The sequence below is a fragment of the Myodes glareolus genome, chromosome 3 (assembly GCF_982192425.1).
Source record: "Myodes glareolus chromosome 3, mMyoGla1.1, whole genome shotgun sequence".
Classification (NCBI taxonomy): Eukaryota; Metazoa; Chordata; class Mammalia; order Rodentia; family Cricetidae; genus Myodes; species Myodes glareolus.
Window position 1 is genome coordinate 58,821,497 of NC_142028.1, and position 17,709 is coordinate 58,839,205.

Below are 17,709 nucleotides of genomic sequence, written 5' to 3' on the forward strand. Positions count from 1 at the left end.
GAAAGAGAAGTTCAAATTCAACAGACTAAGTGGATATTTTAAGAAGTGCACAGAAGTAAGAGGAAATGGAGTTAAAATTCACTTGGATGCTTCACTAACCACTTAAATGCTTGTGACTTTTATTTCCTTATCTATGACAAATGAGACTGTAGGTATAACCGTAAAGAGTTGTTGAGAGGGTTGAACTAGGTGTTTTGTATGCAATAAATGCTGTCTACAAATCAGAGCGATAAACATTTTCTTCTTCAAGAAAATGTACCTATGGCCTGAACTACTAGCAATCATTTTCATTAGATGAAGATTCCTGAAGGACTGTGGGTTTGGGGATGTCTGTGGATAATACTTGGTGGCTAAGATTGAGTGGTTCTCTCTGGATCACTCTCCTGTTTCTCCTGAGCCAAACTTGCATCCCTAGTGTACTCCATTGCCACTGCATGTCTCCTCTCATCCCAGCTGGTTGAACTCCTTCTAGGTAGCCCTTTTGGGCCAGACTCCTAACAGCCCTTCCCACTGCAGCCTCCTCTTTGTGATGACTTGAGTGAGGGAAGCTGTGCCAAGCCCCTGCCCCCAGTAGGGGTTTGCTGTGTGCTCCCTTTAAGGAAAGACAACTGTGCCTCTGGGTGATGAGTCACAGGCTGTCCCCTTGCTGTGTATGGAGCTGTCTGTGAAGTTCACTCCAGGCCCTTCAGAGAAGGTGCTAAATAATCCACCCAAACAGCCCGCTCTTACATCTGTCCCAGCCTTGCCCCCTGGTGACCTCCAGGATGTGTTAGTACATTCCCATTAGCAGTTATTATGGGAGGAGGGCGGGCAGGAAGATGAACAGGCAGCCTGGAGCTTGCCCTTGCTGTCAGGAACTCTCCAGGTTCTAGAGTAGATAGTGTGATTGGTGTGTACTGATGGCCTTTTGAATCTAAGGGCACCAGATGCTGTGTTTACACTCAGGTAGTATAAACACTTATTAAGCAGCTCCTGTGTGCTTGACAATTTGCCTTTCTTATCTTATAACCTAGCACATCTACAAGGCAGAAACTATTGAATGGGCTCAGAGAAGGAATATGACATGTCCCACTCCATACTGCTTATAAGGGGCAGAGTCAGTACTGGCCCTACCCCACCTATTACTTGACATATACCTGCGATCAGAGGAGCCTGGCTGTTGGGGTCACTTTTGGCTTTTATAGACTGTGGCTATCTTGCTGATTTATGCTCCTACACATTAGTCCTGATGCTACCAACTTCTCCAGATGAAGCATCACTGTGGTGCATGTTAAGCCCTTCCTGCTACTCATTTTGGTGGTTTCAAGGCAGATGGTTTCATTTTATCATTATCCTTTGATGTTTTGACCTGGTCATTTGCTGATCAAAGCGAATGACCTTTGCCATTCAAAGTGAATGAATAACTAAATCCTTTGCAAAATAATGTCCTGTCCCAGCAACTTCCTGAGTGGAGGGAAGATGTGTGTTATTAGACGGAATTCCAGGAATCTCCTGCAGGGCTCAATCTAGCCTGATGTTGAACAGTATGAAACACAGACCTGGAGGAGGAGAGGGATAGACCAGGAAAGATGTACCAACAAGGAGTACTTAGTGTCATGATTTTAAGAGGACAACTTTTCCATGCATAATCCATTGTGAGGAGTCTGCCTTCCCAGCCACTCTCTTTAGATGCCCTTGTCCACCATACTTGGATGCCAGGTCTATATGGTACCTGCTTTGCAGGTAGTTATAGTACCTAATGCCTACTGGATGCTTCTAGTGTATCTGATATTATCCAAGGTGCTCTGTAAACATACTATAGTTATCAACCATTGTTCATATGTTTAAAGAAAAGGTATCTTCAGAGCAAAAGTAATCAACTTACCTAGACACGACACACACACACACACACACACACACACACACACAGAGAGAGAGAGAGTAGGGGTAGGGGTGGGAGTAGGAAGGCAATAGAATAGACTAGGCCAGGAATAAACATATACTTCTTGATTTTAATAAGAAAACTAGTTCCATTATAGAAGGACTTTGCTTCAAGCAAAAAATAAATTATTTACCTTCTGTAGCAAGCTATCTATAGGTATAAAGGAATATTTAATATTAGAAAGAAAAAGACAGAATCCAGAGAAGCAGGTTGGAAGATACAGATGCCACAGCTGTATGTCTCATTCCTTTGTCTCCATCAGTCACCGACCTGATAACTCCACAGGTGTCACAATCTCGCTGTGCTATAATCAAAACGAAAATAAGTTATGTGGTCCCTATCCTCAGCTTTCTCCAAGGTGCTCCGTCCTTCCAAGGGAGCTAAGACTTGACTGAGGAGAAGTGCTCACCTCATCCTGTAACTGGCTTTCCCCTGACAGTCTGCACCATGACCTCAGTCTCTGAGCTCCCTGCGTCCCTCCCAGCTCATGATATACAATCTGATGGCTGCCGTGGGTCAGATCGGTGCCCTCATTAAAGCAGCTGATGTCAGTGTGGAACTTCTGTGGCCTGACTTGTTGGCAGAGGCTCTCTTGTCAGTATCCATCAAATTGGGGGCCTCATTTGCAATTGGGGTAGAGGGCAGGAGCTAGAGTCATGCCTACAGGCGGTCCTGAGGAGGAGAGAATGGACGAGTCTAAGGAGTCTGATGACGTGGGCTTTGGTGGTTCTGGCTAAACCTCTTGTTAATGTGTCCAATGAAAAGCCAAAACTGTTTGTAAGTTAATTGGAAATAAAGAAATGTAGTTTGTTCATTATTCATCACCCTGAGTGTTATTGTGAAAACTGAGGTTCCATTTTGAAGTTCCCAGTCTGATTAATAAAAGGATTTAGAAGACAGACTCAGAAGGAAGGTCAGGACAATTTATTAGAAAAGTGGTACAGGTTAGGTGAAAATCCCAGCAGCTGCCAGGAAGAGCTATTGAGAAAAGTTGTCTTTAAGTTAGGAATGGAGGAGAAATAGAGACAGGCTGTTAAGAAAGGAAAACGTATTCCCAAGAATAGAAGTGAGGAGAGAGCCGTAGAGCATCTTTTACACTCACCCCTCCCATCTTGAGTATCTGGGGCTTCGCGTTCCCATATATTCTTTGGATGATGTCATGGTAAGGAAAACTCCCAAGCTTCATCTGCAAGCTGCCTTCACTTCTCTGTTCATCTTGATAGAGCCTTTTTCCAATTCCTACTCTGTCAAAGGAAGACATCATCAGCCATTAGATCTTACGGCCAGCCATAAACTAGGCCATGGGTCATGGGCACTTACTTACCCATTCATTTAGCCAGACATTATCAAAGGACTGTTAATGGAGCTGATGTGAGTCTAGGGAGCAGGCACTGAAATTTATGAGTTCACATGGCTCTTTACAATGAGTTGCATGGAATCATACCCATAGTTACAGCAAAGGAGGTAGTTCATTTAGTGGGAGAAACAGGCCTGGCGGTGCACAATATCTCCCCTGTGGCCTGGCTCCAAGAGGCCAAGAAGAGCTGAGTTGAGGTCTCTAGTGGCATTTTATGCATTGTTAACATTGTAACCCTCCGCCAAGTTTGTGTAACCACCAGCTTTTCCAAGCTTGCTCCCCTGGCTACGTGAAGCTCAGGTGGTAAGGACTGCCACTCCCCAGTCCTGTCATTGTCATCGTGTGTCCCCCCACCCCCACTTGTTATGCTCATCTCTGGAGCGTCCTCCTGTGCTGTTTTCCTGCCCCAGGATGGCTGTGTGTCCTGTCTCTGAGAATAGAAGGCAGAGTAGAGCTAACAAGCATTCTAGTTCCATAGTGAGAACACAGTGCTGCTGCCTAAGTAAAACACATTAATGCTTAATGAGCACCGGGTTTAGCTTTCAGAGTGGCAGTGTGAGAATCATGGTAGACCCTTTGGTTGACAAATAATTTGCTGGAAAGCACATTAATACATATTTTAAAAGCAATCATTTGCTGAAGCAGTAATTTGCTGAAAAGCATATTAATACATATTTTTAAAGCAATCATCTAAGGCTTCTGGGAAATTTCCTGATGACATAAAGCCTAATGGTAGAATATCTAATGAAGAAAATCTACAAAGTCGTGGAAGGCGATAGTCTATGGCATTTGAACTATGACTCTCTCAGCGTCCTCTTCCCTTCTAACACAGATCAGCGTGTGGGAACTCTACTCCACAAGTGTACAGCCAGAAGCCAAAGGTCTAGAACTATTGTTTTATTTTGGGAGGGGCAGCTTTAAGGATGGACAACACCCTGCCCTTGCAAAGGAGCCTCTTTCATCAGAGCAAAGTTTTGTGCACTTTGTTGCAAAAGGTATTGTCAAACACAATAGAACAATCGGCCAGCCATAACGTCTAGCTAACAGATAAGTGTGATACCAATAAATACAGAGCAGCCAAGTTGCTTAAGCAGACAGTGCTCTTGCCCTCTGCCAACCAACACTACAGAGAAGCGACTCCATTTAACATGCCTAATAAGTCACTAAAAAATAAGCAAGCTAACTATGGAAGAGTGGAGGGAGGGTGGCAGTCAAAGTCACCATAGTGGACTATGGAAAATGTCTATCTCAGCAAAATATTTTCAGTTTTTAAATTTTTCTGAGAGTTTCCAACTTACGTGCTGTGTTTGCATCACTTCACCCTCCACCAACTCCTGTGTCCCTCCACCCCCTCACAAATTTATAACTTCTTTAATTGTTATTGTTTTAAACACCATACATGCATGCACACACAGATAAATTCATATATTGTTGCTCACATGTGAACGTGAATAGGGCTGATCACCTTGGATTGAATCATCTATAGGAGGTTTGGTCCTGGAGAAGACTGACACCTCATCACTCAGCAGCCATTAATTCCATAGCTTTTCTTTTGAAATGGTACCTTGTGAGATTTCCCCCATCCATGCAGGCATGTCAGCTGGTATCGGCATTGTAGAGGTCTTGTTTGGAAACTATGTTGGTTAACCCCAAGATATAAGTGACACCATTGTACCCTTGGGGATATCTTGGCCAGCTAGCCATCACTGTGGTTTGTGGCCTTTACTGCTAGTGAAGATTATCGATTGCTTTTCTCCCTTGGCGGCTCACATAGCACCTTTGGACACTATGAGAGGCCGTCCTCAGGGAGGAGGCACAAAGGTCAGCCCTAGCTGGACTCCTCAGAAATCCTGTATCCGATGTGGGTGGTGTCTTCAGCAGTCTGGTCTACCCTTCAGTTTCTGTCAGGCAGCCAAGGACTATGACAATAGCCTCTATTGTTTGAGGAATCTCTAGGACCTTCTGGCCAACAACTCACAGGGAGGTTTCCCTGGCTAGCACTCATAGACATGTGCTTTATATTGTATAATTTTAAGTAGATTCTAAACTTTCTTAGTGTTCTTTCTCCTCCTTCCCTTCACCAAAAGCATTATTACAAGTGGCACAACTTCATTAATGTGTGTATGCATGTATGTATGTATGTTTGCATGTATGTATGCATGTATATGCATATGAATAGATGTATACATAATTGATATATGTATTTTTCAGTAAACATAAAATAATATGATTCTCCTTTCAGTCATCCACAGAGTTCCTCATCCCTCCCTTCTTTCTTTCTGTATTGCCCTCTTTTCCCTTACTTCAGTTAAAGCCCACCTCCCTTTTCCCATTTCCCCTTCATAGCACCTATGTATAACAAATTTTTCTTTGGGCTGCCAACTCACAAAAAAATGACATGGACACTTATTATTAATTGTGAAAGCTTGGCCTTAGCTTAGGCTTGTTCCTACCTAGTTCTTACAACTTGATTAACCCATATCTTTTAGTCTACGTTCTTTTACATGGCTTGTTTACCATTACTCTTCACTGCCCATTCTGCTTCCTCAACTTCTGGCTGGAGAATCCACCTTTCTTCCTCTCTGAGTCCTCTCTGTGCCCACAAGTCCCGCCTAACCTCTTCCTGCCTGGCTATTGCCCATTCAGCTCTTTATTAAACCAAATCACAGTGACACCTATGTCCTACTGTCCCCTCTCTAGAGCTTCTCCCATTCCCAGCCCCTCCCCGACACACATGGTCCCTTTTTATTTTTCTGGTTTCTGAGATTAGTTTGGTTCTATATTCACATCTAAAGATTTAGTACAAGGATCCTCAAATAAGAAAGAACATTTGTCTTTCTGGGTCTGGATTGCCTTACTCAGTATGATATTTTCTAGTTCCATCCTGGAAATTTCTTGATTTTATTTTTCTCACAGATAAGTTAAATTCACAGATAAGTTAATACCACAGTTCCATGTACCAGTTGAAGGATGTTTAGGTTGCTTCTATTGAATAGCCATTGTGAGTAGAGCTGCAAAAGCATTTACTGCACAAGTCTAGTAGGAGTAGGTGATTGAGTTTGGGGCATATGCTAATGAGGGGTATAGCTAGGTCATATGGTAAATCTACTTTTGGCTTTTTGAGGATTCTCCATGCTGATTTGTAGAGTGACCACCCAGTTTGCAGTCCCGCCTACAGTAATTAAGAGTCCCCTTTCCCCATGTCTTTGCTAGCCTTTGTTATCAGCTGTTTTCTTCATCTTGCCCATTCTAACTAGGATACGGTCAATCTCAAAGTACTCTTAATTTTCATTTCCCTAATTGCTAATGATGTTGGATACTTTTAAAAGTATTTCTTAGGCATCATTATTATTCCTTTTGAAAATTCTCTATTTCAATATAAAGCCCATTTTTTAAAATTAGATTGTTTTCTTAATTCTTTAGTTTTTGGTGTCTGTGTTCTTATGCTGTTATTTCTGCTAATACTTTAAATTAGTAATCTCTGTCAAATGTGTAGCTGACAAAAATTCTCTCCCAGTCTATAGGCTGTTTCTTCACTATAACTTGAATTTTACTCTTGCTGTACGGCAGCTTTTTTGTTTTATGAAGCTGATTTTTGGTCTCAATTCTTGAGCAAATGGAACCCTAGTCAAAAAGTTTGTTCCTGCACATAGGTGCTGCCTCTGTTTTCTTCTAGCAGGTCCAGTGTTTCCGGTTTTACATGGAGGTCTTTGGCTCTTTGAAGTTGATTTTTGTGCTTGGTGATAGATGTGGATCTAATTTCATTCTTCTACATATGAGCATCCACTTTCCAAATACCATTTTTTGAACATCTTTCCTCCAGTGTGTCTTTTTGGCCTATTTGTCAGCTATCGGGTATGTACCTTTCCCCCAAGAATTAGAGGAAGTTGGTAGGTGGGAAAACCAGCCAGGAAGTAGAGGTGATGCAATGAGAACAGGAGAATTCTGGGAAGCAGGAAGCTCCCTCCGCCATTCCTGCCCAGACCACCGAAGAGGAAGCATGTAACCTGCCCAGCTGAGAAAGGTACTGAGCCATGTGGCTAACGTAGATAAGGATAATGGGGTAACAAAAGTTATAACAGCTAATAAGTAGCCTGACCTAATGGGCCAATCAGTTTATAATCTTATGGAGTCCTGTGTATGATTTTCTTTGGTGTATGCCGGTTATGGGGTACTGGGCGGGACAGACACCCCAACAAGCCGGCCTTCATGTTACAGTTTTGTGTCCTATGATGTCATCTGAGGAGTAGAATGTACTTGGGTTGGGGTGGAATACTCTGTAAGTGTTAGGTCAGTTTGTTATAAGATGTCATTTTGTTAGGAAGAGACTTATAGCCAAAGTGTTACAGAGAAATACCTGATTACAAAAATAAATATATTTATATAGTTTATATAATAGCTTATATGAATAAATGCTGAGTCATAAATGGGAAACCGAATCACCCCTCCAAGACCCAGGGAACCTGGCAGTAGGGGGAGCAGAAAGAATATAAGAATGGAGGGAAGGGTGGAATGTTGTAGAATGCTGTCTTCCGGGAATGATATGGCTGCCGCCCTCTTGAACTCAGCACAGCTGCTATTATCTGAACAAGTCCTGCATGAGGCCGGGTGTGTTCATGTCATGCCGTGGAGTGTGGTTGGAGGTTCATAAAGATCTACCTTTCCCCCAAGAATCAGAGGAAGTTGGTAGTTTGGGAAAAGGGAGAAATGCTTTTTTTGTGGTCTAGTCACTGGTAAGGTGTCTATGATCCTGAAAATACTATAAGGAAAATCATTATGTCACAGACAAACAAGAAAACAAAAACCCCTAAAAATTGAAGGGGGACAAGATGAGGACCAACAGAAGTGAGAGAGTGAGAAAGACAAAAGAGATTATTGGTGAGGGGAAAACAATCAAATGATCAAAACACACTATATACAAGTCTGAAAATGTCATAATGAGAGCTTCAGGGATGCCTCAGTGGGTAACACACTCACTGTGTGAGTGTGAGACTAGAATTCAGGTCCCAGAATGCATGTAAAAGCTGAGTGGGTGTGACAGTCAGCTGTAATCCCAGCTGATGTGAGGTGGAAGCAGGTTTCCTGGAGCAAGCCAAGCTAGCCAAAGGGAATTGGGAGCTCTGTTTTCACAGAGAGCCCCTCTTCAGTGTGTAAGACAGAGAGCAATTGAGAAAGACACATAACGTCAATCTTGGGCCTCCTCGTGTATTTTCATACACATGTACCTGTACACGTGTGTGTCTACACACAAGAACACACACATTTTCATACCACACAATATATAAAAGCAAAAAATATATAAATGTCATAATGAAACCCATTGTTATACAATTATGTATAATTAATATGGGTTCATCATTGTTGAAGTTAATGTCCTCATATCTTTCATACTACCAGCTGAGGAACAATGTCTCTTTTGAGGGATAGGATACCTCGTCTCCAAACCATACAATATACCATGCAATACGAAGTTTGGCAATTAAGAATGAATGAAGAAGTTAGGATATAAGCTACAACATAGATAAATTTAAAATATTATGCCAAAGAAAAACGATTCACAAATGTTTGCATGTGATAAAGTTTTATTTGTATGAAATATGCAGAATAGGAATATTTGCATATACAAAGTAGATTAGTGTTTGTCTAAGTCCCAGATAGTGAGGCCACTAGGGAACAACTTATTAGAGAGTTTCTTTGTAGGTCAGTTAAAGTTCTAAAATTAGACCGTGATAAGGATTGTGAATATAGTAGAACTATGTATTGGTTCACGTTATATGCATAGTGTGTAAAGTATGTCTCAATAAAATGGTTTTATGAGAATATCAGAGGGAATGAGTCAGAAAAATGGAGGAAAAGGCCCCACAGGCTGATGTTGGATTTGAAAAGTTGACAGGGAGCCATGCTACTACATGTCTACAAGACAGATCATTTCAGAGGAAGAGCAAGTGTGAAAGCTCAGGGGGTGGCACGAGCCTGGCTTGTTCAAGACCCTATGTTTGGGTTGTAAAAAGGTAGAGAGCAGTAGGAAAAGATGTTAGGACGTATGTGGTCTTGATCCATAGGGCTATCTTCAGACATGAGCAGAGTTGGTGGATTTTGTATAGAAATCTGACACAATCCAATCTCCCAATGAGACTCAGCAAAGGTGCCATCTTGTTACTAGACCAAGAGAAGTAATAATAGATCAAGAGGAAGCCTGTGTTGTTGATTCCCTGGATCTCCATACAGAAGAGACATGGTGGTGACTTGGACTGGAGTGATAATAATGAGGGTAAAAGAAAGATGTTGGGTGGAGCCAACATCTAACTCAATAGGGTTAGGTAAGGGCTGGAAAATATTTAGTGATCAAAACAAGATTATAGATGTCTTAATTTTGGCAAGCCACAAAGTGTTTGCTGGAAACTGTTCAAGTTTGTTGTAGCATGAATGTAGTTATAGATACCTAATGTAGACACATAGATGGTATCTAGATACCTAGTGTAATTGTATTCTAATGCTTGTGAGAAGACATGAAGCAAACTGTATTTGGCCTTTGGGGTACAAATTTTCCCTCATAGGTCTTACAAGTTGAAGTGTAACAGAAGAAATATATAAAGATGATCTCCAAGGAATTTGCTCTTTTTTTCACTGTCATGGTAGAGTTGCCTTTAACTAATATTTCAAAGACAGAAGCGAAAGCAGGTTTGTGGGAGATATGGTATATACACGATAGTTGAGAAGCCTTTGACATCTGCATTTTGATATGATGTAGGCAGGTAGACATGCAAGCCCAAAGTTAATAGGAATGCTTTGGCCTTAACTCACTAGAATCAAGACAGAAGTTACAACCCTAGACCAGACCTAAGTAGTGAATGAGCATAGAGAGCATAGAAGTGTCCCACACCTGAGCCCACCTAGGAGTTGTCAAGAAGACAAAGATGAGCTGGGGAAAGAGACCAAAACGTTGGAACCATAGGAGACTGTGGCTTCCACCTTTTTCTTTCTCGTTCCCCAACATTTGTCAAAGTGCAGGAAATAGAAAGCAGTGTTTCCAGAAGTAACCCCAAATGTCCTGCAGTTTTCACAGGAAAAATTGCTAAACCTTTCATTAGTTGTCAGAACACAAGGTACCAGGTGCTTAGAGCAGAGTAGTACAAAGCAACAATAAAGATCTGCTCCCAGGCAGCATGAGTTTAGTTAGAATGGCCTTAATTAAATCATCATGGCTACTTTTCTACTGCTGTGAAGAGACGCCATGACCAAGGCGTCCTATAGAAGGAAGAGTATTATTGAGGCTTACAGGTCCATAGGATTAGATTCCATGACAGGGAGCATGGCAGCAGACATGGTGCTGGAACAGCAGTTCTTTCACAGTTAGGAGGCAGAGAGAAAAAGCTAACTGGGAATAGCATGGCTTTTGAAACCTCAAAGCCCACCCCCCGGGGATACACCTACTCATACAAGGTCACACCTCCTAATCCTTCCCAAACAGTTCCACCAAGTAGGGACTAAGATTCAATAATGTAAATTGGGAGCTATTCTCAATCAAACCACCATAGTTGGTATTAACTAAGGGAGTTTTGCCACCACTAAGAATGAAAGACTGTGAAAGAGAATAAGAACTCTAAAGAGAAGAGCTCCTGCCTCCCAGGTAAACCCTATGTGTTCTTTCTTTGTACAAAGCAATCTACTGTTTAGAGGAACAGAGAACATCCTGTGCTCTATGTTTTTATTAAGAAATTCTTTTCAGCATATTATACTCTGCGTACTGTAATAACACCTGGGCTTTGAAAATTGTGAAGTTCTGAGTTAAATGAGGGGTCAGGGGTGTTGTAATGACCCAGGGATAGATCTCAGTTACAGATCCTTATTCCATTAGTCTATCCTCTTTGAACCCCGACATCTCTGTCTGGATGGTACAGGATGATGAAAGTTACATTTTTAGACGAGGACTCAGTGACATCGTGTGCATAGAGCACCTGGTACTCATCCCACTGAAAAAACATGTCAGGTTGTCCGTCTGTAATGTTTCCTCTCCTGAGATAATTCTCCCGGGAAGATCTTTGCTGTCCATTTATTCCTTTGTGAGACAGATTGTTTTTCCAGTCTTTTTTTCTAAAATACTTAGTATGTTACCACAGTTCTCTCAAGAGAAGTGTCTCTCTATAGCTGCCTTTGGGAAAGGCTAGAAAAACCAAAGCATCCTATGCAATGAGCACCTTGTTCTCCCCTATGGAAATTCCAGATTTTGCTCAGCTTGATGATGGGACCAGTAGTCCAAAGAGCTGCCAGAGCAAATGCAGCTCCTTTTTTTTCTTAATTAAAAACCCATTTATTAGCACATCATGCCAGTTTAATGGCATACTAATGAAAATGTGCCACAGTGTGCCTGTTTAAACCGTTGACACAATTGTTAACTTTTGGAGGGAGTAAGAATGCTCTTTAATAGTCTTTTATTTTGATATGTACATATATATTATCTATATCTCATATTTTAATTACTATAATTAAAGGAGGATAAAAGACGATGTTAAAATTGTATGCATTTCATTATTGGAATCAAAGATAATTAAAGTATATTAAATGTGGTGATTCCTAAGGTGATAAGAAAAATACAGAATATTGTTTGTTCTGAATTTAAAATATGACATATGGTTCTTCATAAGATTTAGAAATGTCAGTGATCTATGGAATATTCCTAATATAGGTTTTTCATACACGAACAAAGAATGCCTGGGGAGAAGAGAGCTTGTCCTTATGTCTATCATGAACGACTTTATCATATGTCGTAGCAACAATCCTTCCTGTGCCTTTCTTTGAAAATCAAGTGGAAAATGATACATTTTGACATATAAACTAGTCTACAAAGTGTTTTATATATTGTGGTTCATCTAATCATTCTTACGCTTGAATAATAGACATGTCCATTTTGTAGATGGAGAAAGTGAGGCTAGGATATGCTGTCATCAAACGTGAACATGCATCTGGAAGGAGAGAGATCCAGATTTAAACCAGATCGTGTTTTTAGGCTCGTTCATAAGACATTCTTGAATTGGAAAAGTGGTCAGAGGCCATTAAAGATGTCTCTCCTGAGCGCTTCCTGCTGACAAGCTAGCCCCGTGTCTGTGGGTGCCTCCTGCTTCTGCCTCCCCAGTAGAAATGTCACATACTTCAAACATGTATTCCTTGTAAGGTAACTTAGTGTGGATACTGTTGCTTGAATGACAATGGAAACTCAGGATACATGTTTTCACTGTCAGCCTGTTGGCCTGTAGCATGTGTTGTTTCCATTCAGAACTACCTGATGGCTACAGGTTTTTTCAGATGCTAAACATCCACTGGTTTATGGCATCCTAGTTTTAACAGATTGTGCTTTTTAGATGTCTTTGTACAGCAAAAATGATGCGTGCTGTGCATTGCAGATGTTTTTATTATTTACGTTCCCTCTTCTGGGACACAGGCTTCTCAGCCTCCTTGCAGTTGGATGAGGTCATAGAATGGATTGATCAATCAAAGCACTATTATTCATCTCCAAGTTGAATCATGCGGAAGTCTATTCATTTCTTCTTGTGTTGTTAGAACATGAAAATTACAGGTTAAAATCCGAGATACAACGGGACTGGGTGAGATCCCTGAGCCACGGCTTGAAGTGAAGGTATCTACAAAGCCTATGTTCCCTGCCCTACCCGCCTCACTTCCCCCAGACAGCCTTGCCTGAGTGGGAAATCAATGTTCCCTGTGCTAAATCGCTGAAATCTGAGACAGATTACTATGTTATCACCCAGTCTGTCCCTATTAATATGACAATTCTTTGTTACCTTCCCCACCCTCATTTACTTTACTGGATTTTGATGTCTGGATGTTAGAAAACTTCCTGTAAAGACTATATATTTAAAACTATATAGTCACATGAGTGCACATGTGTTCAGCATCCACACCTGTGAAAAATGAAGTTAAATGACCCTTATTAAATGAGTGGTTTGAAGCCATGGCAATGTCTTTAGCAGTAATTAGCATTTTATGAATGGTCCTGACCTTAACCGGATATGATGGTCTTTATCTCTTTTGATTTCTCTAAAAATGAAAAGACTGTCATCTCTCCAAGTAATCCATACCAGCTCTTATCTCAGTACTTAACAGCCTTACTTAAGTTCATTTCAAGTTCATCCCTTTGTATTTGATACCTATAGAAATGGAAATTAAAAGTTGCTCATTACACCCTTCCTCAGAAGGCGCCCCTGTAGGCTGCCATGCTCCCTGTCCCCACTTAGCTTCTTTTTTCTATGCTTACAGGCTAACCAGACAGATTCACAAAGCCTCTCCCTTTGATTCTCTAGTAGGGTTCTGACCAATACCAGCTGGAGTCGGATGACATTTGCTCTACCAGCCCACGGAGTGGTCTCCTTGTTAGCTGCCATTGTTAGACTGGTGCTGCCCTGTATACTGCACCCATGATGCCAGGGTTTTTAATTCTCCATTTGTTGTTAATTCTCTTCTTTCAAGCTTATTCTTCCTGCCTAGACACCCTCTCTAGCTACTAAAATTTGACCTTGACAATTTCAGCAGGACTTTTTTTTAAATTTATTTATAGCTTCTAAATTTCATGTCATGTTTAGGATAGGCCTTCCTCATAGAAAATTGTTTCTAAAAAAGCAAAAATTGCTTTGACCTGAGGCATAACTCAAATCACAGATTTCCTGGGCCTTTTTTTTTTTTAAATCACATTGGACACAGTCTTACTCTCCTTTCCCTCTTCCTACACAGTATTGTCGCTTCTACAATTTCCTACTTTCCAAGCAAGACACAAAGTTTTAAATGTCAGCATCTACATTTGTTTCCCTGGCCTTTAATGGATTCTTGATGGGTTTGCATGCCCTGTGCACACACTGCCTGTTCTTTTCTACCGCTGCCCATGAAGCTTGCTTTCATCAATGTAGCATTTTCCTCTGCTTTTATAAAGCGCAATACACATTGTACAAGTTTGTCAGTGTACCAGGCCTCTGCACTTTTCCACATAGTTTTTGCATGATCTTTTTTTGCATACCTAAAAGCATATTTTCAAAAACTCCCGAACAGAACAGTCTCCATCATAAGGCATTATCTGTGTGTAGATTTACTTTAATAGTCTGTGCAGTCCTGATTCCTAGATATTCTGCTTCCTCCATCTGCTGAGCTTTGGAATGCTCCTCTGGACTGTAGCTAGACCTCCTAAGGGCCACATAGGCTGTCTCATAGCACACATCATCTTCCACTCTAGTGGGTTATTTAATTGTCTTCACTTTCACTGTGGAGCTCTTTGAAGGCTGGATCTGTATCTGTCTTGGTCGCCCAAGCATCCCCTAGGCCTGAGTCAGTGACTGAGAAATAGAGGGGCTCATGTAATGTATCTGATCCCAAGCACCTGAAAATAATGAGTAGATGAAGCACGCATTCCAGAAATATACATATAGACACCGACATAAGAGAGATTTGATGATTGTTTCCAACCTGCTAATAATACAAAAGCCTTAACTTTGAATTTTGAACTTTAATCTTTTCCAAAGACAGCGATAGGTAGTTTGGTGCTTGCCTGCAAAGCTGGCAGTGGCAGTGAGCTCCAGGTGTGTGGCAGTCATGTGGTCATAAGAAGAAACACTGATAGGTGGGTAGATTAGATCTTTCATAATCGTTTAAAACTTATATTTCAACTCTCCAGTTTATTAGGATGACCCCTCACTGTGTGTAAAGGAGTATCTTTGATTATCTTGTCCCAATATACAGTTTCATAAAATGAAATGTCTCCCTCCTCATGTTGATCAGTTATTTTTTTATGCCTTCTTACCTTGTATTTTAGGAGTCAAAGGAGTTTGTGTTAGAGATTAAAGAATAGGGCATGTCAGAAGATTGCTCACTTTTGGTGGAGCTATGAGGGTATATACCCTTGGGAATGGGAATTATTTTACAGTCTTCCTTTTAACCCTTGAAATCAATCAAGTAGAAAGATAGTGCCAAAGTTGGTGAGGGTAACATTATTTCCTCTATGAATAGCTAGCATCATCAAATGTGTGCTGTATAGGCTCAATACGAAATATTTCACATTAAATTCATTTAATTTCCCCAACAGCTCTATGAAGCTAAGTACTGTTAATATCCCGTGTTACAGTTGGGGACCCTAGGCTTAGGGGCTGACAGTGTTATTCTGTGATGGAGGGCTTTCCTCGCACGTGCAAAGCTCGCCCAGAGTTTCAGCACTAGCACTGAGAGAGGCCCAGGCTTCACATCCTAGAACTATAATGGTTGCCAGCTCATCCATTCTGGATGCCATACTATGCTGCTAATTCCGCACTATATTATCAAGTCTCATGACTTCTCCAGCCTTGTGTCAAATCTTCTCCAGCTGAAGATGAGTCTCTTGTTGCCTTCTACATTCCAGTTTTCCTCTCCACCGCCAATCCCTTGTGAATCATGTCTTACTGTCCTAGTGGAGGAATGCCGATAAGGTCAGAGCTGGTGAGCCCATCTTCCCATGACAAAACTGGGCCATAAGCTTGTTGAAAAGACTTGTTTCAGGCCATCTTTAAGTTGGATGTCACCCCTTCCACTGGGCTGTTGATGGCACCAAATGATTTGGTCTAGTAACTAACCTTTTGAAGGATATTGAGGGTTGGCATATCCATATGACACCCCACATGTGTGACGGGGACTTAAAACAGAGTGTCTCTTATGTTCCATTTCTCTGGGTAAAAGTTAGTCCAGGTCCCATGTTGTTAATCATAAAGGTCTTCAGTGAACCAGAAAAAAAAACCTTCTGGAAGAAATGATTAAGCATTATTAATACAATTATGCATAACAAAAGGCATAATTTACCTTCTCAACATCCAACAAAGAAACTCATTTGAAGCTTCAGGAGCTCCAGCTGAAAGGGCAGGTCTCATCACAGTGGGCTTTCGAGCAGAGGTGGGGTGGGGGCGAGGAGCTGCACTGGCTGCTTTGTCCTCAGGGACCTCAGAGAATGATGGGCTGGGCCTCTGTTGGCCTCTGCAGCTGATACCCTCAGAGACAGACAGACAGACACACACACATACTCTCACACACTCACACACTCACATACACATTCACACACACACACATGAGCACACACACATACAAACATGTATGCTCACACACACTCTCACACACACACGTGCACACACTCAGACACACACTCACACACTCTCTCATACACTCACATACATGCACACACACACATACAAACATGCATACTCACACACACACTCTCTCTCACACATGCACACACACACACACACACATACACACACACACACACACACACACACACACACACACACACACACACTGCTTGCCCATAGTGTTTCCTTGTCTGAAGTTAGTTTAAACCTGCTGTTCACCTGGTCTGGTGGATGGCAGGGAACATGGGAAGAAAGTTAGTTTGGAGCAATAGGAGATGACAATGGAGAAGAGTACTCAGGAAACACGGCCCCTCTGGTAGACTATTAGACTGAATAGCATTTTGTTTGCTGACCCCAAAGTTGGCCATTCTGTTTGTACTTCTGTTACTGCACTTTGGTACATAAACTCAGTGAGTACAGACTGTGAAAATGCCCAGTCCCTATAGTGTGAGTATATGTCTATTAAATATTTATTAATGGGGCTTGGAAGATGGTTCAGATGGTAAAGTGCTTGCGTTCTGGCATGAGGACCATTTCCAGAACCCATGGGAAAAAGTCAGTCATGGTGCCTCCTGCTTGCAGTCCTAACACTGGAAAGGCAGAGACAGATGGACCCCTTAAAACTCTAACCAGCCAGCCTCCTCTGTTTGGTAAGTTTCAGACCAGGAAGAGATGCTGTTGCAAAAACAAACAAACAACAACAATAACAACAAAAATCTTGTAAGGAACAATGCTAAAGGTATAAGGTTCAATGGAAGTTCTGGCTCACCTTTGCTAAAACCCAGGCAGATGTGGGAAGAAGCCTGTCTCCATTTTGCCTGTTCCCTGATTGTCGATTGGAAGCCTCGAGATGGTGCTCTCCTTGTGTGTCTGAGGGTTTGTGGTGATGTTGTTCTCTATGCTCTCTTGAAATTGGAGCAAGGGGCCAGGGACTGTATGTGACCAATTCACATCCAAAGCCAGTGGTGGCAGCTGAATGCATTTTTATTCTAGGGTTTATAAACTCTTAAAGGTGACTTGATCGCAGGGCAGCAGAATCTGACACCCTGGAATGAAAGTCGAAGAGGGAAAAAGTATAGCATTTGGAGGTTCAGCATAGTAAGAGGTAGGGAGGGAAGGAGAGAGAGGGAGAGAAGGGAGACAGAGGAGGAGAGAGAGAGAGAGAGAGAGAGAGAGAGAGAGAGAGAGAGAGAGGACTCATTCTGGTTGTGCTGCTGCTGGGCTAGTGCAGTTTCTGATCTGAACCTGGAATCCAAGCTATACCTGTGGCCAGCTAAGATCTC

The 17,709-nt window shown here is 41.7% G+C and overlaps 1 protein-coding gene across 2 annotated transcripts in view; it reads left to right on the forward strand.

Moving 5' to 3' along the window:
* Prickle2 (prickle planar cell polarity protein 2) overlaps positions 1 to 17,709 on the forward strand; it is a 341,424-nt gene that overhangs the window by 214,754 nt on the left and 108,961 nt on the right. The gene's annotated exons all lie outside the window — the stretch shown is intronic.